Source organism: Anomaloglossus baeobatrachus, chromosome 2, assembly GCF_048569485.1.
Source record: "Anomaloglossus baeobatrachus isolate aAnoBae1 chromosome 2, aAnoBae1.hap1, whole genome shotgun sequence".
In the NCBI taxonomy this organism is placed as follows: domain Eukaryota; kingdom Metazoa; phylum Chordata; class Amphibia; order Anura; family Aromobatidae; genus Anomaloglossus; species Anomaloglossus baeobatrachus.
Window position 1 is genome coordinate 455,665,561 of NC_134354.1, and position 23,382 is coordinate 455,688,942.

Below are 23,382 nucleotides of genomic sequence, written 5' to 3' on the forward strand. Positions count from 1 at the left end.
TTTGTAACCAGGAGTAGAACAATCAGAGGAAATGTATAATAGAAACACAAGCACCACTTCTGTATTTTTCACCCACTCTAGGTTTTGGCCCATAAATACTGATGGAAATCACTGACCAAATACTGAAGGTGTGAATGTGGACTTCATCTTAACCGATGGTTGTTTATCCAATCCAGCGGCCAGACGTCAAATAGGATTAGGTGATATAAATAGTTTTGGTGCTTTATGGGTGAAACACATATTATTGTGACGACATGGACACTCAGTGCCTAGCATGGGTTACCATTTTTAAAATTCAGCCAGACATGAAGACAGTTTGTTTATAGATGGGGGATAATCCCTCATTGTTTTTACAAGACTATTCTTGACTCATGTAATTGCCTTGGCTAATAAAGGCCAGACACCCAGATAAATTAATTATGCGAACTTCCCATTGTATTACTAAGTGAATTGCTAGATGCGATGTAACTTACCTGTCTATCCTGTCTCTGGATATTTGAATATTGCTTGAAATCTAGCCAATAAGAGCCCAGTCTTATCCACCAATCATGAAGACCCCAAATGGTCTGAATGAAGAGCTTGGGTGTATAAGAAGGAGGACTGTCCATTGCCAGGAGAGGCTCTTGCTACATGCTACCAATCTAGGACCTGCGGATCCGATTGGCAAGCCATAACAAAACCTGGATTATAACACTATATAGACTTCAGCATCAAATACAAGGATTCGGATTTGACATCAAGGACTACTTAAGGAAGGAATCCAGCTTGGGACAATCCAGTCATCTGACTACAGAATTTGCGCACCTCAGCCAGCTTCCTAAATCTGCCGAAAGCGGGGTGCTGTTGGATTGGAGTAAATAGCCCTGGAAGCTCTGACGCATGGACATTCTAAATCCCAAGTGAGCCAGCGGAAGGGTGAGACTCTGTTGCCTGTTACATTTGTGTGTTTTGCTGGTTATGTGCTATGTGCCGTTACTTGTTTGGGGATCCAATAAAGTCTTAATATTATGATTCCCTCACCCTGTGTTGTCTGAGTAGTGTTCTGTCCACGGTTAAGGAGGTCGGGCGTTCAGTTGGGATGAGCCCTGGGCCATGCTGTCTTTCTAAAGGCGGCCGGGCCAGCGGACGAGAGCACCCACTGACCCCCGTGTCTCCACAATTATTACTTCCAATACTCCCACTTTGACAGTGACAGATCACTGTAGTGGAACCCATATTCTGTTTAATCCTATGTCTAAGGCTTCATTCACACAGGCATTTCAGTCTCCAGTTGGAAGCACTATCACAGGTTCTGCCATATTCACCTAAAGAAAAGGTGTAGGATTCTGTGTTTTTTTTCCAATATGATCATGATGCCAATAAATACTACAGCTCATTATGCTAAAAAAATGCTATTACACAGTTTCATCGAACAAAACTCCCCAAAAAATAAGTGTCTCAGAAAATAGCAACAGAATTTTTTTTTGTCGGCAAGCAGAAAGAGATACAGAATATCAACGTTTCGAAGGGTCTCGATCCCAGAGAATTTTTATTAAAAATGGCTATGGCATTTATGGTATCTAAACAGTAATATATATATATATATATATATATATATATATATATATATATATATATATATATATATAAAATATACAGTACAGACCAAATGTTTGGACTCACCTTCTTATTCAAAGAGTTTTCTTTATTTTCAAGACTCTGAAAATTGTAGATTCACATTGAAGGCATCAAAACTATGAATTAAAGCATGTGGAATGAAATACTTAAAAAGTGTGAAACAACTGAAAATATGTCTTATATTCTAGGCTCTTCAAAGTAGCCACCTTTTGCTATCATCACTACTTTGCACGCTCTTGGCATTCTCTTGATGAGCTTCAAGAGGTAGTCACCGGAAATGGTTTTCCAACAGTCTTGAAGGAATTCCCAGAGATGCTTAGCACTTGTTGGCCCTTTTGCTTTCACTCTGCGGTCCAGCTCTCCCCAAACCATCTCAATTGGGTTCAGGTCTGGTGACTGTGGAGACCAGGTCATCTGGCGTAGCACCCCATCACTCTCCTTCTTAGTCAAATAGCCCTTACACAGCCTGGAGGTGTGTTTGGGGTCATTGTCCTGTTGAAAAATAAATGATGGTTCAACTAAACGCAAACTGGATGGAATAGCATGCCGCTGCAAGATGCTGTGGTAGCCATACTGGTTCAGTATGCCTTCAATTTTGAATAAATCCCCAACAGTGTCCCCAGCAAAGCACCCCCACACCATCACACCTCCTCCTCCATGCTTCACGGTGGGAACCAGCCATGTAGAGTCCATCCGTTCACCTTTTCTATAAAGACACGGTGGTTGGATGCAAAGATCTCAAATTTGGACTCATCAGACCAAAGCTCAGATTTCCTTGGTCTAATGTCCATTCCTTGTGTTCTTTAGCCCAAACAAGTCTCTTCTGCTTGTTGCCTGTCCTTAGCAGTGGTTTCCTAGCAGCTATTTTACCATGAAAGCCTACTGCACAAAGTCTCCTCTTAACAGTTGTTCTAGAGATGAGAAGGTGTGTCCAAACGTTTGGTCTGTACTGTATGTATATAGAAAAATTGCTGCAAGAAATGGGCAATGCTGAGGACTGTAAACGCAGCAGTCAGCCAAGAAAACACTACAAATGAAGCAAATGAAAGACACATCATACTTTCCCTATTTGACCCTCCATCAAAAAATGTAATGTTCACATTCACTAAGATACCCCTTCCATAGCTCCCATAAAGATTCCAACAAGTGACCCCCACACAATATGATACACCAACAGTGAATTCCTTCACAGTACTCTCCACACGCACAGTATGATGACTCTAGAGTACTCCCCCCTGCAAAGTATGATACCACCACAGTGACCCAAAATAGTATAATGTTTAGTACAGTGACTATATCACAGTATGATGGCCCGCACAGTCCCCCACACACACTATTATAGCCCCCAGAAACAGTATGATGGGCCCCACAGTTCCCACACACAAAATGATGGCTCCCACACAGCCCTCCATACAGTATGATAGCCCTTCCTATAGAATAATGGCACTCCATACAGTATAATGGCTCACCACACCTCCACACTGTATGATGGCCCCCACACAACTATCCACACTGTATAAGAACTCTCACACAGTACAGTCATGGCCAAAAGTTTTGAGAATGCAACAAATATTAATTTTTACAAAGTCTACTGCTTAAGTTTTTCTAATGGCAATTTGCATATACTTCAGAATGTCATAAAGAGTGATCAGCTTAACAGCAATTACTTGCAAAGTCAATATTGGCTAAGAAAATGAACTTTAACCCCCAAAACACATTTCAACATCATTGCATTCCTGCCTTAAAAGGAGCCGCTAACATTGTTTTAGTGATTGTTCCATTAACACAGATGTGGGTGTTGATGAGGACAGGGCTGGCGATCAATCAGTCATGATTAAGTAAGAATGACACCAGAGGACACTTTAAAAGGAGGCTGGTGCTTGGTATCATTGTTTCTCTTCAGTTAACCATGGTTATCTCTAAAGAAACACGTGCAGCCATCATTGCTCTGCACAAAAATGGCCTAACAAGGAAGAGTATCGCAGCTACAAAGATTGCACCTCAGTCAACAATCTATCGCATCATCAAGAACTTCAAGGAGAGAGCTTCCATTGTTGCCAAAAAGGCTCCAGGGCGCCCAAGAAGGACCAGCAAACGCCACGACCGTATCTTAAAACTGTTTCAGCTGTGGGTTCGGACTACCAGCAGTGCCGAGCTAGCTCAGCAATGGCAGCAGGCTGGTGTGAGTGCTTCTGCACGCACTGTGAGGTGGAGACTGCTTGAGCAAGGCCTGGGTTCAAGGAGGGCAGCAAAGAAGCCACTTCTCTCCAGAAAAAACATCAGGGACCGACTGATATTCTGCAAAAGGTACAGGGAGTGGACTGCTGAGGACTGGAGTAAAGTCATTTTCTCAGATGAATCCCCTTTTCGATTGTTTGGGACATCTGGAAAACAGCTTATTAGGAGAAGAAGAGGTGAGCGCTACCACCAGTCTTGTCTCATGCCAACTGTTAACCATCCTGAAACGATTCATGTGTGGGGTTGCTTCTCAGCCAAGGGAATCGGCTCACTCACAGTCTTGCCTAAAAACACAGCCATGAATAAAGAATGGTACCAGAATGTCCTCCAAGAGCAACTTCTCCCAACTGTCCAAGAGCAGTTTGGCGCCCAAAAATGCCTTTTACAGCATGATGGAGCACCTTGCCATAAAGCAAAGGTGATCACTAAATGGCTCATGGAACAAAACATAGAGATTTTGGGTCCATGGCCTGGAAACTCCCCAGATCTTAATCCCATTGAGAACTTGTGGGCAATCATCAAGAGACGGGTGGACAAACAAAAACCAACAAATTCTGGCAAAATGCAAGCATTGCTTATGCAAGATTGGACAGCTATCAGTCAGGATTTGATCCAGAAGTTGATTGAGAGCATGCCAGGGAGAATTGCAGAGGTCCTGAAGAAGAAGGGTCAACACTGCAAATATTGACTTGCTGCATTAACTCATTCTGTCAATATAACCTTTTGGTACTCATAATATGATTGCAATTATATTTCTGTATGTGATGTAAACATCAGACAAACACAATTAAAAACCAGGGGCAACAGATCATGTGAAAATATAATTTTGGTGTCATACTCAAAACTTTTGGCCATGACTGTAGCCCTCCAAAAGGTATAATGGCCACTCACATAGTTGTTCAAATAGTATAATGGCCCCCACAGAATCCTTCACACAGCATAATGGAGCCCACATAACCCTCCACATTGTATAATGGACTGCATACAATAAACAGTAAATTGGCCCCACTTGCCCTCCAAATAGTATAATTGCACCCCACACAGGCCTCCAAACAGTAAAATGGCCCTTCACATAGATCTCCATAAAATAATGGCCTTACTTAGACCTCTAAACAGTATAATAGCCTTCCATATAATCTTCCAAACTGCATAATTCCCCCACATAGCCCTCTAAACAGTGTAATGGTTCTCCTCATGGCCCACCAATTAATATAATGGGCCCACAAAGCCCTCCAAATATTATAATAGCATCACATAGTCCTCTAAACAGTATAAATGCCCTCACATAGCCCCTCAAACAGTAAAATAATCGCCCATGTAGTCCCCCAAATATTATAATAGCTCCTTTATAGAACTCCAAATAGTATAATGGCCCCCACAATGCCTCTCCATTGCCCCCCACTGTACTGGTCTCTGCAGTGTGTGGTTTGAAGCTCTGCACAGCAGGCGTGATGTAGTGACATCATCGTGCCCGTTGTACTGAAACAACAAAGCTCAGAAGCAAAGGAAGAATTATGGTGGAGGGAACTGACAGCTCCCTGTTCCATGATGACTTTCAACTGTACCTACAGCCAGGATGCAGGTATAGTTGAAAGTGTGATGTAAAGTGGGGAGTGGTGCAGGCTCTGGGACTGGATACCCCTGACTCACGAGCCCCATAGCGTCTGCATGGTCTGTCACTTTTAGCAGTACGCCACTGATCAGCATTAATGCTTTGGCCTCATGCTTAGAAATAGTCAACGATCAACCAATACCATCAGGGAGGCATCTGATAGGCTCAACATTTTTTCGGTATTCCACAAATACAGCCAGTATAATTAAGAACTACCGTATATTCATTGTAAAAAAGAACATGGGGACCTGGAAGTGATGATATGGCCACCACAGCACCATTATCGCAACATCATCGAGTCTGTGTGAAATTACATGAAGAGACAGAAGGATTTTTATAGGCTTACAACTAAAGAAGATCTGTAGTTAGTTCTTCAAGATGTTTGGAAAAACCTCCCTGCCATGTTCGTTCAAATACTGTGTACAAGTGTACCTAGAATAGTTGATGCTGTTTTGAAGGAAAAGGGTGATCACACTACAAACTGATCAAATTTAGATTTCTATTTCCTTAATTTACTTTGCATTTTTCTCATTAATAAAAATAATCTATTTACACTTTTATTTTTTTTAAAGTATTCTTATTTTGCAGCATTTTTTCCACTCACATGAACAAGAAAGGAAAAAATATCTTCCACTCACTTTCAGCAACAAACACTGTCAGATCCCTGGGAAATGTGTGAAACGAAATCCTGATTGGAGAAGGATAAATATAAATCCAAGCAAAAAAATAAATAAATAAAAAAATCCAGAAATTGATCTCCAGTGTAAAATAAAACAGGTAACATTAGCACATCCAGAAAAAAAAGTATTAAAATTTCACACATTTAAAAACAGGACATCCTGAGAAGAGTAACACGTTTCGAACTGATGTGTCTCTACGGTTCTTATTTATGGTATGCTCACCCAAGTGATGCCCTGTTTCAATACTTGTCCACAAATGTAATGCACAGCTTAAAGCTACTGTCATGGCTGAAAATGTTGGGACCCTTGAAAATGTTGCAGAAAATGAAGTATTTCTCCCAGTATTTTATCCTCTTAGTATATTGTTATCTATTTAGAAACAGGAAGTTTAATTACCTTGCATGAGTTATCGCCTCTTCAATTCCTAACCCAACTGCTCAGCTCCTCCTCCCTGCCAGGGATTTTGCAGTGATGACTCACGCAGGAAAAAGAGACCTCCTGTTTCTACATAGAGCTTAGCAGGATTAATCTAGTCTATTTTTAATTACAAGATATCATAGACATAATGGTAAAGAGTAAAATTAATTTGGTAGAAGGTCAAAATGAGCAATCGTAAGTACTCAGTACTATATAATACGATGACTGCAATATATTAAGAAGATACTGTAAACATTTTGATGGGAGTGCTTCTTTAAATATCTTTGCATGTATTGTGTCTACTATTATAGCTCATCTCTGTCAAGTACAAGGGGATATGCTGGAAAGTGGTAGGTGATACTGACATACTGTCTACCAGCCAATTTCTAGGCACTGGCAGGTCTTGTGCGTATTTCCTAATTATACTGTTCTATATACTGTATTTTCAAAATCTGTCAGGTTCAGTTTGGAAATGAGCAATTTCTTAATGATTTTGACCTCCTGAATTCAAATTTAACAATGAAAAATTGTAGTTGCCTTTTATTTCTATGATATCAGAGTTTTCCTTTTACTGCTGCATATAGTTCATGCATAAAAGCTTCAGTACTTTGAAACATTATTATTTTTGCAAATATAAAGATGCAGTATATTTTGTTATGCCACTTTCTGATATTTATTTAGAGGAAACTTAGCAACAATTCAAATAACTAAAATATATCTAAACACTATTGCTAATTTTAAACAGTTACAGAGATTATGTCTCGGGCGGGGAGGACGCCGCCGCTGCTGCGCTCTCACTAACGCTCGGGTCCGGCGCTGCTGCAGCTGCTGCCGCTCGGTGGCTTGAGCGGTGGGCCGGATCTGGGGACTCGCCCGTGAGTGAAAAGGGTGGTTGGTTTGGGGGATTTAGTCCGTGACGCCACCCACGGGTCGTGGTGAAGATGGGTACCACCGCTGCTGGTGACGGGGATCCCGGCAGCGATGGTAGGGAGCAGCTGGGATGTTGTTTTCCCCCTCCGTTGGTAGGGGTCGGTGGTCCCAGGGCCCGGTGATGTGACGGGGAGGCAGGGCTGGTGAGCTGCAGGGTTGCAGGAACAGCGCGGCGCGGATGGCACGGGTGTACTCACTCAGTAAGAAATGTACAAAGTCCTCGGTTAACCAAACAGCTGGATGGACGGGTCCTGCAGCTGGCTGCTGTGTCTCTCCCCGGACAGGTGATGGCGGCTGTCTTTCCTTGCACCTTAATGTTCTCGTTTGACTACTATGGATCCCCAACGGTAGTCTGCTCCCCGGTGTATGGGTACCGGAGGAGCCCGTTTGCCCGCAGGCGCTGGCCCTTGGGTCTCTAGCCTTAGGCGGTAGCTGTATACCCTCACGGTGTGGGCGGTTGCCTTCAATCGGGACTTTTGCTGTTAGGAAACCCCTGGGGTTCCGGTCACATTCGGATTTGACTATTGTCGGCGGCTCCAAGCCTTGTCGGGGTCCGATGGCCCTGCCTGTGTGTGCTGGCTTCACTTCGCTCCCCGGTCAGTACCGGCGGGCCAACGCCCGACCCCGGTCCTACGGTTCCGCTACGATTCTCCACTCCTGCAGACGGCCACCACCATCTGCCAACCTTGCTGTCAGTGCCTGGGCCACAAACCCAGACACCCAAGTGTTTACTCCTCACTCTTCAAACTCCAACCTCTAACTCCAAATGCCGCAACTGTTCTGTCACTTTTCCCGCCTCCAGGCCTGTGAACTCCTTGGTGGGTGGTGCCAACCGCTTGGCTCCACCCCACCTGGTGTGGACATCAGACACTGGAGGGAGGCAACAAGGGTATTGTGTTTGGCTGGTGTCCCTGTCTAATGGGGGTGTGTGAGTGTTATCTGTGACGACCTGGCTAGTCCAGGGCGCCACAATTACACTACATAATTGGGTGCCCAGTCAATGATGACTCTTTTTTGCTTCTCTCTTGGACTCCTGCATTGGATCATCTCTTACAATCTTCCAAGAGTATTCTGTAAGCATTGATAGATACTATTTCCTTGATATATTTTCTCCTTCGCTGCAATATCTTAGTGAAATCTCTCACCGTGCTCATCGCTCACTGCTCCGCAGTTTGGTGGAAAAAAGTCTAGTTGTGAATGTAACAAATGAATCTTTAACCCCTTCACGATTGGCCAATTTTGCGCTTTCCGTTTTTTAAAATTTTTTGCCATTCTTCTTCCGGGTGACTTAACTATTTTTTTTCCAGGCAATATGGTCATGCGAGGGCTCTTTTTTTGCATAACGAGCTGTACTTTTAAGTTAAACTACGAGTTTTACCATGTAGCATACTGGAAACGGCAAAAAATTCCAAATGCGGGAAAATTGCAAAAAAGTGCGATTGCACTATAGTTTTTGAGATATTTTATTCACTGTATTCACTATATGGTAAAACTGATGTGTTGGTGTGATGCCTGAGGTTGGTGCGATTTCGTAGACACCAAACATAAATAGGTTTATTTTTATGTAAGGGGTTAATTTTTTTTTAGAAGTTTGTCCAAAAAAAGTGGCGTACGTGTTGCGCCATTTTCCGTGACCCATAGCATTCTCATTTTTCGGGATCTATGGCTCGGTGACAGCTTACTTTTTGCATCTCGAGCTGACATTTTTAATGGTATTATTTTTGCGCAGATGCTACATTTTGATCACCTGTTATTGCATTTTTTGCGCAAAATTTGTGTACACTGTGTACCGATCAGTTTAATTCATTTTATATTTTGATAGATCAGGCATTTCTGAACCAAATGTGTTTACATTTTTCAATTTTTTAACCCATTAATTTTCAATGGGGCAAAGGAGGGGTGATTTGAACTTTTATTTTTTTTTAATTTTTCAAAACTATAAGGAACAGTTGTTTGATCACTGGTTCCTTTCTCACAATCAGAGTAGCACCACTCAGATCGAGAGAAATACTCATCTCTTGTAATAAGCAGCACTCGGCTATTTTTTACAGGACCTTAGTCATGTGAGCTACAGGAGTCATCACATCAACCTGTGCTACCATGACAACCATCGGATCCACGTGATCACGTCACATGACGTCCGGTATCGACCTGTAAGTAAAGTTTTAGAATGATCGTGATTATAATGGCGCTGTCACATATTGACAGCTCCATTTAAAAGGTTAAAAAGCACGGACGGAACGCGATTCCACTCGTGCTTGGCAGGCACACATGTCAGCTGTACAAATCAGTTGACATGTACGCTGATAGCCGCAGGCTGCTTGCAGCAGCCCATGGGGATTAACACTAAGACCGCTAGGACGTAATATTACCGCCCGCGGTCGTTAAGAGGTTAACGTCATGTTACAGCCAAGATCCTTATGTGTTTTAACAAGAGCTTCCACCATATCTCTTCAAAGTTATCTGCTCTTGAGTTTCCCCACAAAATAGTTACCACTAATGTGAATGCTACTCATGCAGCCTTTTCCTTTCCCTGCAGCAAACAGAAACACTCATCTTAAACTTAAAAATCTTAAGTTCAATTAAGACTTCTTCCTTTACCCTTACTTTACTCAACCTTGTAAGTTTATCAATGCGATATGTGAATGCTTTTGAACTGTTGTCCATTGCCTTTACAAAGCTCTTCATTAGGCCCAACTTGATGTTGTAATGGTGGTAACAAAATCTTACGTGGGTCAACAAATGCTGTATGCAAGACATATTTACTCCTTGGCTGAAGTGAATGTTGGAGAGGTCAATTTCATTTACTGTAGTGATATTCTCTTGATTAACTATGCCACTCACACAGAAAGCAGAAGTAGTTTGTGTATCCACCGTGGAGACTAGAGATGGGTAAATAGTGAAATATTTCGATTCGGATTATTCGAGCAGAATAATTTTTATTAGTTGTGTTCTTGACACGCCCACACCGGGGCCGTGGGGTGACTCGTTACCGGGTGGCGGTTCTGGCTCTGGGGCGCCATGATGGCGTGGCCCGGTTCCGTGACCCCGGCGGTGTCAATCAAAAGGGGATGAGAGATTAATGGATGAGGAGCATGGTAGTTTGTGACGCCACCTGTGGTATGTGGCAACTGGTGATGCCGCCACTGCGGAATAGGGGCCTCTGGGACAGATGGTGACGCAGCTTTAGATGGTGTAGCTCTCCACAGGTAGAGCTGGGCCCCAGGGTGGATGGAGGTGGCAGTAGTAGTCTATGATGGTGGGCGCAGGTGAATAATGGAGCGACACAGGAGTTCAGCCTTATGGTCTTTACTCACTGTATCCGGTTACACACATGCTAGGGACCACCTTTGGAGTGCTGGGGCTCCAGCCGACCCAGTTAGTTCGGAGGTCGAGTCCGGTGCACCTTTCTAAAGTGTACCTTTTCCTGGCTGACTCCTGCGCTTGCTTCTCCCTCCTGCGTTGTGCCTTCATTCACTGAACCCTGTATCAATGCCCGTGAACCTTGTGGGGTGGCGTGAAGCTCTATCCCTTTGGTCCTTGAGGGTCACCTTCCAGTGTATTCGTGGCGGTGGTAGCTTCGGTGCATGCAGCCACCTCAGCCGCTGGTTTTGCTAGCGAAACCCATAGGTTATACTCCCCTAGCCAAGGGACCAGTCCCTGTGTTGCAGCCAAGTCCTTCCACCTGAAGATTATATGTGGAACAAGGCCACGGAAGCTTAGCTCCCGCAGTCTCTAGGACCCCTTCAGTCAGTGCCTGGGCCGAGCGGTACCTGCTCCTGGCTGCGGGTCTTAGCTCCTTTACTGCTGCTCTGACTGAACTTCACACTTCACACTGTGTTCTCACTTTGTACTGTTGTGTTCCCACTCCTACGACTTCACACCCTTCCAGACTGGCTTCAGGTATAATCACGCCCTTGCCATGTCTGATGAGGTGTTTCTGAGCCTGGGTGTCGTGCTTCTCTGTGAACCGGTGTTGACCTCCTCCTTACCCGAGATGGAATACCACAACTCTGGATGAGGTGCAGTACCTCTGTGGCAACTGAAGCCTCAGGGGCGCCATATATTTGTCACGAATAACAAACCCAAAGTAAGTCAATAGGAAACTGGAATAATTTTTCGGAGGACCTTGGAAACTGGTCTGGGGGGGCGGTAAAATGCTGAAATGGATGGGAAAAGTGCTGAAACTGAATGGGAACAGCATAGGGAAGATGCCTGGATGCATTTCTGACTCACATTTGGTTTCTAGGAATAATGTTGTTAGAGTGTTACGGGGATTAACACTAGAAGTCACAGAGAGGGGTCATTTAACATTTCTACCTTTGCGGCCCAGAGACAGGTCGAATGACCTGAAGGATTTTAGCTAACATCCTATAATCACCGTCTTTTGTTCTGTAATTAAGGCCATTACTGTCGCACCACATGAGGTTGTTGTTTTCCATTGAGTTTAGCCATTTAGTTTCTAGTTAGTTCTATTCAGTTTGGACTAAGGGTCATTTGACCCTCTTTTGGGACTTCAGGGGGGAGCTCGAAATTTCTGGGACTTCTAGTGTTAAAGCAGAACAGTTAGACTTACTGAGGTTCTCCGCTACTGTCACACTACTTCCGGGTCTGCCCATTAGATCTCATGCATATATCAGTAAAGTCAGAAGGAAAAACCGAGCACAGCTCCCAGCTAGTAATCAATACAATTTTCCACCTGTACGGTGAACAGACACAGCACTCCTTAGTATGGATCTGCGACTGGCGGTGCAACTTCAAAAATCAAGCATGTATCGATCAAAGAAAAAAAGGAGAAATTGAAGGCACTCACCAGTTTTTTTTGCTGAAAATTCTTATTTAATCTTCAGGTAAAAAAAGTCATATTAGGGAGGGGGGAAAGAGACACGGACCACACACAGACAACAGCTGTTTCGCAGCGGCAGCCGGCGCTTTGACAAGTCTCTAGTGGCTTTTGTCAGTTCCTTGCTCTTTTAAGGGAGTGGAATTAGAAATAATGTGGTTACTTGTTAAAATCAGACTATTTATCAAATACGAATATTCAAACCAAAAAATACAATGCATAATACCTGACAACTATTCATATACATAGCAGAAGTTACAAAAATACAAGCCTATCGTTTTTCTCATTAAGTCCAATTGTTCCCATGGCTTCACTTTTAATAATCCATCTCAATTCCTGTTAAAGTAACATTTTATGTGTATTACCACCTGCTGCTGCGGGAATGACTTTTTCTAACCCAGCAAACATTAAAGAATTTTTATTCCCTGCATGTGCTTCTTGTACATGTTTTATCAGTCTAGGCGCACCAATCCCCGTAATCAAAGAGTTCAGGTGCTCTCTAAATCTGATAAATAGTGGTCTAATCGTTTTTCCAACGTAGAAACGACCACATGTACAAAAAAAATCACAGACAACATAATCTGTCCTGCAGGATATGAATTGTTTTAAAGTATGTAATATTCCACCTATTTTAATGCTTTTGCCTTGTAGATGTTGCTTACAAAATGAACATGTCCCACACTTATAATTATAAGGTATGTGATGGTTTATCTTTTGTTTTACAACACATGCCTTCATGTTCAATAATACCTGGTTCTTACAAAAGGGAGGGGTAGCTATGGGACGCCTGTAGCTTGCACCCTGGCTAACCTTTATCTAGCCAAATTTGAAAACGACCTAATCTTTAATGAAAAAAAAACCATTTATAAAACATATAAAAAAAACATATTTACGTTATGTTGACGACATGCCGTTTATTTGGGATGGCACAGAGGAACAATTCAAATCGTTTGTAACATACTTAAATGAAAAAAATTGGCATAATATGCTTTTTACTTATATATTCGGAGGTGATGAGCTAGAGTTCCTGGACGTAAAGCTAAAAATTGCAAATAACGAGAGAAATGTTTAGGAAAGATATAGCAGTTAATATGTTTTTGCGTTTTGACAGCTATCATTCACTCCCATGTGAAGAAAGCAATACCTTAAAGCCAATTTTTGAGATTAAAACGTATTGATAGTGAACAAAAAACTTTCTTAAAACAATCAGAAGAACTTAAAATGAGATTAACACAAAGAAAATACCCCCATAATTTAATAAAAGAAGCGTTCGATAAGGTTAATAAAAATACATCAGAAAAAAACTATTAAATACAAAAGTGAGAGGGGACAAAAAGAGGCACAACGCTTTAGATTTAATTTCAAGTTTAGCTCCATGGATAGACATATACGTATGGCGATTATGAATAACTGCCATCTGATTGAAGAAGATCGGGATCTGCAGCTTTTAGCAAAAAACAAACCGTCTATTACATATAGACATAGCAAAAATTTGGGGGATGTTCTAGTCCAAAAAAGATTTAATCCAAAAATGAAATGGTTACAAAGATCAACCATTACCGGTAATTATAAGTGTGGGACATGTTCATTTTGTAAGCAACATTTACAAGGCAAAACCATTAAAATAGGTGGGATATTATATACAGTAAAACAATTCATATCCTGCAGGACAGATTATGTTGTCTATGTGATTTTTTGTACATGTGGTCGTTTCTACGTTGGAAAAATGATTAGACCATTATTTATCAGATTTAGAGAGCACCTGAACTCTTTGATTACGGGGATTGGTGCGCCTAGACCGATAAAACATGTAAAAGAAGCACATGCAGGGGATAAAAATTCTTTAATGTTTGCTGGGTTAGAAAAAGTCGTTCCAGTGGCAGCAGGTGGTAATACACATAAAATGTTACTTCAACAGGAATCTAGATGGATTATTAAAAGTGAAGCCATGGGACTGCTTGGACTTAATGACAAAAACGATAGGCTTGTATTTTTGTAACTTTTGCTATGTACATGAATTGTTGTCGGGTATTATGTATTGTATTTTTTGGTTTGAATATTCGTAGTTGATAAATATTCTGATTTTAACAAGTAACCACGTTATTTCTAATTCCACTCCCTTAAAAGAGCAAGGAACTGACGTAGCCACTTGTCAAAGCACCGGCTACCGCTGTGAAACAGGTGTCATCTGTGTGTGGTCCGTGTCTCTCTCCCCCCTCCCTAATATGCCTTTTTTTACCTGAAGATTAAATAAGACTTTTCAGCAAAAAAAAAACTTGTGAGTGCCTTCTATTTCTCCTTTTTTTCTTAAATCTCATGCATATGCCGTGCTTCAGCTGCCCTCCCTCTCCGCAGCATCTGTGACTGGCTGCAGGCAGACTGCTGGTGTCTCTGATTGGCTGCCCTCACAGTAGCTGTCTGGGTCTCCTAATAGAGTGTGAAAATAAATAAATAAAAATGTTGCAGGGTCCCATGTATTTTGAGTCCCAGCAAAGATAAAGCATAGGGCTACAAGCTGTAGCTCCCAGCCATGCACACTATCTAGTCTGTATATCAAAATAAAAGGGACCACAATGCGTCTTTTTTGTAATTATTTAATTTTTTTTATAAATCGTTCGGTCTCCCCAATTTTGATATCCAACCATGATAAAGCTGACAGCTGGGGGCTTGAATTCTCAGGCTGGAGAGGCTCATGTTTATTGGGTTCGCTTCCTCAGCCAAAAAATAGCAACTCTCAGCTGCCCACAATTATCGCATCCATTAAATAGGACAATCCTGGCACTTGAGCAAGTTCATCCCGATAGCCCTGGTGAGGTGGCAATTGGGGTGATAAAAGGGGTTAATGACAGCTCACAGCTACCACTAAGCCCTAGATTAGTAATCGGGAGGGATTTTTGAGACTCCCCTCCTTTACTAATCCTGTAAGCAAAAAGAAATAAACACAACACACAGAGAAAAATTCTTTATTACAAAAATAAAAAAAAAACCCCTTTCTCCAATTTATTTACCCCAAAACACCCATAATACACACCCCAACTTCATACAATGTTCCTGGCCCTGCTATATATTGAAAACATGACCACATGCTGCGGCTACAGGTAGATACTGACTGAGCCACAGTTGTGAGCGGTGACATCACTGAGTTTGTGTGCAGTCACATTGAATAGTTCACGTTTACACTTATACACCCTGAGCCTGCAAGACAGCTTGAATTTCATTGGAACTGGATTGGGGCTGCTTATTCACCATCCGGACTATTCTGTGTTGCAACCTTTTATCAATTTTTCTCTAGTGTCCCCATCCAGGAAGATTTGCTACAGTGTCATGGCTTGTAAACTTCTTGATTATGTTGCGCACCATGGACAAAGGAACATCAAGATCTCTGGTGATGACCTTGTAATCTTGAGATTGTTGATATTTTTCAACAATTTTTGTTCGCAAGTCCTCAGACATTTCTCTTCTCCTTTTTCTGTTCTCCATGCTTAGTGTGCCACACACTGACACACAATGCATTGCTTGAGTCAACTTCTCTTGTTATCTAGTTTCAGGTAATATTTTCATATTGCCCACACCTGGTACTTGCCACAAAAAAGTTTGAATGAGCATCACATGGTTGAAATTAAGTTTTTACCCACAATTTTGTCAAGGTGCTAATATCTTTGTCCTGCCCATTTTTTTGTATGAAATTATGTCCAACTGCCTTCTTTCTTTTTGTGTTGTTCCAATACACACAAAGACAATAAACATGTGAATTCCAAAACGTGTAATCACAATAATTTTCTTTGAAAAATACTGAATTTTCTGGAACAATTTCAATGGTGCCAACGCTTTCAGCCATGACTGTAGAAAACCAGCAAGGTGTCATGCTTTGACTGTTGGACTTCCACCAGGCACCAGGGAACCCCCAACAAGTTCCAACACAAACAGTGTTCATCGGGGACACAGAGAAACAATAGTGGGCCCTGGTGCTATGGAGGAGAGCAGGGACACCTCCTGCACTCGCCATGCACACTAATAAGGCTTGCACTGAGAGCCCATCATATAATGAGTGAAATGCACAGTGTCTGAACTGTAACCTATAAATGACGCCAGAAACCCAGGTCAGGTGGGCTAAACAGCACTATATAGGTGCATCTCGCACGGATACACGAGACGCACAGTGTCTGAATAATGGCCTATAAATGACGCACAACACCAGGTCCAGGCAGGTCAGTTAGCACTATGAGTACATAACACATGACAGGCTCACCATTTAACCACCTGAATTCAAAAGGTCCACACACATCCTGCAAAAATTGATAAAATGTGCCATACCTCAAATAGTGAGATATTAGTTTATATTTTGGTCCAAAATATGTAAGCTCGCAATCCGTTCGTCAAGGATTCTCACACTTGCGAGTCCCTACACTGAATAAGTTAGAAAAACTTTATAGGCCATTATTCAGACACTGTGCATCTCGTGTATCCGTGCAAGATGCACCTACTGTATATAGTGCTGTTTAGCCCGCCTGACCTGGGTTTCTGGCGTCATTTATAGGTTACAGTTCAGACACTGTGCATTTCACTCATTATATGATGGGCTACCAGTGCAAGCCTTATTAGTGTGCATGTCTTATGCTAAGCAGCCTCTAGTGTGGAGGTTGAGTGGCTGTGACATCAGCATCTTGCACCTTGGCTGCAGCCATCTTTATGAGGAAGGCTCACCACATTCTGTGTGTGCACATATCATTTGTCTTGGCTCCTTTTTGGTGTTTTTTTTATATAGTTCTTTGTGGTTTTTCTAACTTATTCAGTGTAGGGACTCGCAAGTGTGAGAATCCTTGACAAATGGATTGCAAGCTTACATATTTTGGGCCAAAATATAAACTAATATCTCACTATTTGAGGTATGGCACATTTTATCTATTTTTGCAGGATGTGTGTGGACCTTTTGAATTCAGGTGGTTAAATGGTGAGCTTGTCATGTGTTATGTACTCATAGTGCTAACTGACCCGCCTGGACCTGGTGTTGTGCGTCATTTATAGGCCATTATTCAGACACTGTGCATCTCGTGTATCCGTGCGAGATGCACCTATATAGTGCTGTTTAGCCCGCCTGACCTGGGTTTCTGGCGTCATTTATAGGTTACAGTTCAGACACTGTGCATTTCACTCATTATATGATGGGCTCCCAGTGCAAACCTTATTAGTGTGCATGTCTTATGCTAAGCAGTCGCCCCTCCCCTCTAGTGTGGAGGTTGAGTGGCTGTGACATCAGCATCTTGCACCTTGGCTGCAGCCATCTTTATGAGGAAGACTCACCACATTCTGTGTGTGCACATATCATTTCTCTTGGCTCCTTTTTGGTGTTTTTTTTATATAGTTCTTTGTGGTTTTTCTAACTTATTCACTGTAGGGACTCGCAAGTGTGAGAATCCTTGACGAACGTGTAAGACCTGTTAACATTTATATATATATAGGTTAAAAGACTGTTTGGTGGACTTCCTTGTGTTATGCTGCCACCTGCTGTCAAAACAGAACAGCGGGCAAAAGTTCTGCTGCTTGAGTGACTTGGTTCAGTCTGGAACAGGAGGAGGAGGAGTCTACATGTGGCTGTTTTTGCAGAGAGGAGTGTGCTCGAGTTGGCTGTAAGATAGAAGGCCTCAGTCTGCCCTGTTTTCCGAGGTCCAAGGACCTTAGAGTGTTGCGTGGTGTCCCCCCCAAGACACAGATCCAAAGAGGCTGGATGTGGAGCGAGGAGCCAGACAGCACGTGCAAATTACAGATACAAAGAGGCTGGATGTGGAGCGAGGAGCCAGGCAGCACGTGCAAGTTACAGATCCGGGACAAAGACTGAACTTTAGAGGTGTCTGCCGGCGGAATACGGGCCCCAACGGTGACGAGGTACCCCACGCTGAAATCTGCAGTTAAGTGTGCACACTACTTTTAGTTAGGGACAGATAGGAAAAGATTCTGCACTGTGTTATACGAGTAAGATAACAAGGACTCTGCGTTTTTTTTTGTTAAATAAGGATTTCTGTGTTTTGCTTTTGGGAGTACAATCTGAGGCTTCCTACCCCTGACAAGTTATTCAAAGTAGTTGTATGTATATTGCATTATCTCTACGGCTGTGCACCTTCCCGCTTTTCTCCCCTTCCTTTCCCGCACTTTTCCTCCACCTGTGTTGTGCAATACATTATTAAATTTGCATTGATTAACCCCCGTGGTTCCGGGCAGTCCTCGCGTATCCTGTTACCTGCAGGTTATTACATTTGGCGTAGTCGGCAGGATAGGCAGGCTGGTACGGAACAATGGACGGACAGGGGGGTGTCGCTGATGGGGGTGTCGCTGATGGAGGTGTTCTAATACAACCTGATGGGGGAATACCAGCAAGGCAACTGTCCCTGGGGGCTATGCTGACTCATATACCAAAATTTACTGGCAGCAATGTACCTCTCCATGACTGGGCGCAGAGAGTGAGGGGCATGTTGAGAGTAGCAGGAGTGACTGCAGAAAATCAAGGGGAGATACTGTTGATTGCCCTTGAAGGCCATGCTCAAGAGACCATTTTATTGCGCCCTGAGAGTGAACGAAAGACGTTAGAGCAGGTGGTGAAGATTCTTGAGAGAGTGTATGGCGGGAAACCAGAAGCAGGAGATTTACAGGCACAACTGTTACAGGCTGCAGGGTGAAGAAGAAGGTCGGCCACAGTATGCAAATGCACTCCAGAGAATAATGAGACAAATGCTTACAGCAGAGCTAGAGCTAGCACAAACCCCCGGTTATGCTGACCGTACCCTACGAGATCAATTCCTCCGTGGGTTACATAACCCCAAGATCAAAGGTCCCCTTCGTGAACGGCTCAGGGTAGAAAAAAAACTAACTTTCCAGGAGATATTGGAAGAAGCAGTCTCCCGCACACAAACTGAAAATTGCGACCCGCAGAACGCCTGGGGTGAAGTTTGTATGCATACGGTAGTCCCGGGTGAGAAAAACCGAGAACCGAGCCAGCTTGAGGCTAAAGTGGATCAGTTACAAGAGACTGTTACTGCTCTACAAGAGTTGCTGAAGAATATGCAAGCCCCGGCGTCAGAAGTAGGAATGACAGCACCGCGGCCAAATACCCGCACGCATAACTACCAAGAAGAGAGGGGACAGATCGAGCAGAGACGATCGAGACCCGCTGGAGACTACCAGTGTTGGAACTGTGGAAATCGGAACCATTTATTCCGACACTGTCCGGAGAGGAAGACGTCTCAAGAAAGACCACCGTTAAACTAGTGCCTCCCTCCATGGATGGGCACATGGCGGGGAGACCAACTGAGCTTAAAGAAAACCAACGCCCTGAAGATATAGCAGCCTGCACGCCGACGATCACGGCCGAATTTGAAGGGAAAGAGGTAAGATGCCTGATGGATACTGGGTCCCAAGTGACCACCATGCCAGAACAGTTCTCCTACCAACATTTTGGACAAACTGTATCCATTGACAAAGGGGCACATATCAAACTGAGGGCTGCAAACAATCTTCCCATTCCGGTTGTAGGGGTCGTGTGGATGAACATACGTGCCTGTGGCCAGAACTTAGGCAAAAAAGGGATTGTGTTAACGGAGGGCCGGTACGACAGAGAGGTGCCAGCTATCGTGGGCATGAACGTCCTGAAAGAATTAGACCAGTTGCTCTTCAACAAGGGGGGCTGTGATTACTGGAAGACGACAGTTGCTAACAGGCCTGCCCAAAAGGTCTTCCAACACCTTATCCGTGCCCGAGGACTGTAGAAGAATGGTGGGAGCCGCTACCCGGTGGGGAGGGTTCGAGTCCCAAGACAGACAACAATTACTCTACCTCCAAATCGTGAGACAGTCCTCACCTTGCCAGTCGGGGCCCACTGTACACTCGAGGGGATGGAGGTGTTGGTGGAGCCTTACCGTGGTGAAGAGAACGGAGACGAACCGTTGGTGGCTCGCACTTTAGCAACAGTAAGAAATTTAAGGGTCCCTTTCCGTTGCGTGAACACCGGTTAACAGGCCTACACCTTGACCTCGGGAGTTGTTCTGGCCCATGTCTACCTGGCGCCTGAAGAGGTGGCGGCCCAGAATCGATTGAATTGCAGCCCATGGCAGGGGAAGCCTGGACTTGGGCTCTTTCTATGGAAAGAAAAGAGAAACCCATTGATCAATGGAACAGTCGCGTCATGTTAGGGCAGATGGGAGTGGACCTGAGCCCCTTCGCTTCGGAGCAAGCCCAAGCCATAGAGGACTTTATTTGGGAGAATCAAGCCACGTTCTCCCGTCACGCAGAAGATTTCGGCTGTACTGACAAGATTCAGCTCAAAATACCCACAGGAGATGCCCCACCGATCAGGGAAAGGTACAGGCAAATACCCCCAAAGTACTACCAAGAGGTAAAAGAGCTTTTGGCGCAGATGCTGAAGAGCGGGGTGGTAAGAGAAAGTCAGAGTCCAAGGGCTGCCGCAATCGTGCTGGTCAAGAAAAAGGATGGGTCTACCCGCTTCTGTGTTGACTACCGCAAGCTTAATGGATGCACGGTTCGTGATTCCTACCCTCTTCCCCGAATAGAGGAGTCCCTGTCGGCGTTGGGAAAGGCACGTTACTTCTCCCTTGATCTGGCCAGCGGATATTGGCAGGTCCCTGTGGCAGAGAAAGACAAGGCCAAGACCGCATTTATTGTACCCATGGGACTCTTCGAGTTCAATCGCATGCCGTTTGGACTAAATAATGCCCCAGGAACTTTTCAGCGCCTCATGGAAAGTTGCCTTGGAGACATGAACTTCGAGGCCACATTGATTTACCTGGACGACATAGTAGTGTATTCTGCAACCTGAGAAACATCTAGAAAACCTGGGCCAAGTGTTTCAGCGGTTACGGGCCCATGGGCTTAAACTAAAACCAAAAAAATGCCGGATCTTTCAGGAAGAGATTGAATATCTCGGACACAAGGTGTCGGAAGCCGGCGTACAGCCCTCCATGGGAAAGTGAGAGCAGTGCTACAATGGCCCACACCCAGCACAGTGCGGGAGGTTCGAGCTTTCCTGGGGCTAGTCGGATATTACCGTCGCTTTATCAAAGATTTTGCGAAGGAGGCAGAACCTTTGCACGAATTGCTCCGAGGGACTGCGAAAGGACTAAAAGCACAGAAAATTTGCTGGGGACCAAGACAAGCAGAAGCCTTACACCGATTGAAAGAGGCCTTGGTTAGCGCCCCTGTGCTTGCCTATGCAGACTATAACCTCCCCTTTCGGTTGTATACAGACGCGAGCCTCTACGGCCTGGGTGCAGTACTGGCCCAGGTACAGAATGGTACTGAACGGGTGATTGCATATGGAAGTCGGACGTTGCGAGAAGCCGAGCGCAATCCCGAGAATTACAGTTCCTTTCGGCTGGAGTTACTGGCACTAGTATGGGCGATAACCGAAAGGTTCTCGGAATAGCTCACGGGAGCTCAAATTGAAGTCTATACGGATAATAACCCCCTGGCTCACATCTCCACCGCCAAACTGGGAGCAATGGAACAGAGGTGGCTGGCATGACTCTCCAGATACAATTATCATGTGCAGTACCGCTCTAAGCATGAAAATCAGAATGTGGATGCCCTTTCTCGTGTTACCACCGAAGCCTCAGTGGGGGAGAGAGATGAACAGTTGGAGGAAGACGAAATTCCGGACTTCAGTAAATTCACCGCTCAAGTGGTAGAGGCTCGTATACTGGAAATTACGTCGGGCACGACATCATGCCTGCTTGGCCAAACCAGAGAGGAATGGGTGAAAATTCAGTCATCTGACCCAGAACTGCTTCAAGTGAAAGAGTGGGTGATCCAGCAGCGCAAGCCTAGAAAGGAAATACGGACCACGCTGTCGCACGTGGCCCTCCAGATTCTCAGCCAGTGGGATAAGCTGTCGGTGCAAGAAGGGATGCTGTATCGGAAGGTGCACCTAGCTACAGAGTTGGAAGTACAGTGGCAAGTAGTGATACCCCAGAAGATGGCAGTACCACTGGCCCGAGAGGCGCATGAGAAGGGAGCCCATTTCGGACCGGACAAGACTTACCAGTGGTTGCAAAGAATAGTATACTGTCCTCAGATGCTTCGGGCAGTAGAGAAGGCCTGTAAACTGTGCCGTTCCTGCGAGTTAAGTAAGGCTCCCCCACAGCAAGCACCAGTACAGACTATTGTAACCAAAGAGCCGTTGGAAGTACTCATGATCGATTATCTGAAGATTGGCCACTCCCACCGGGGCTATCAGTTCTGCCTTGTGATGACAGATCACTTCTCCAAATTTGCGGTGGTGACGCCCACCAGAGATCAGACAGCTGAATCAGCTGCTCGAGCCATCAGTGATGACTTTATCCGGGTGTACGGCTGCCCTAAAAGAATACATTCCGACCAAGGAGCTTGCTTTCAGGGCGGTGTCATGAGAGAGCTGCAAAGGATTTACGGAATGCACTACGCCTTATCATCCACAGGGCAACGGAGCCTGCGAGAGATTTAACCGGACCCTCGTACAAATGCTACGCACGTTGGAGGATGATCGTAAGAATCACTGGCCCGGCTATCTCGCAGAACTCGTGTGGGCGTACAATAATCGTGTCCACTCCACCACTGGGTACACCCCATACGTACTAATGTTTGGAAGAGCCGGAAGAGACATAGAAGAGCTCAACCTGGCTCCCCCCGAGATCAGTGAAGGTCAGAGCGTAGGTTCCTGGGTTGACTGTCACCGTCGGCGGCTGGAGACTATCCATCGAATTGTCACCAAGCGGTTGCAAGAAAAGACACACCCTCAGCGGAAACCTGTGTGTGAAGCCCCGTTCTTGCCAGGAGACCGAGTACTAGTTGCAGAGAAACACCCGAGACACAAGTTGAGTGAGCGCTGGAAAACAGAGCCGTACATTGTGATTAGAAGAATCTCTCCCTACGGATCAGTATACGAAGTGAGAGGTGAGTGAAGAGGCGACACCCTCATCCTGCATCGTAATATGCTGAGGCCCTGCTTTTCAGAAGACAGAACCAGACAAAGTACCTCGGAGACGGTGCCCGTGCCTGTTCCT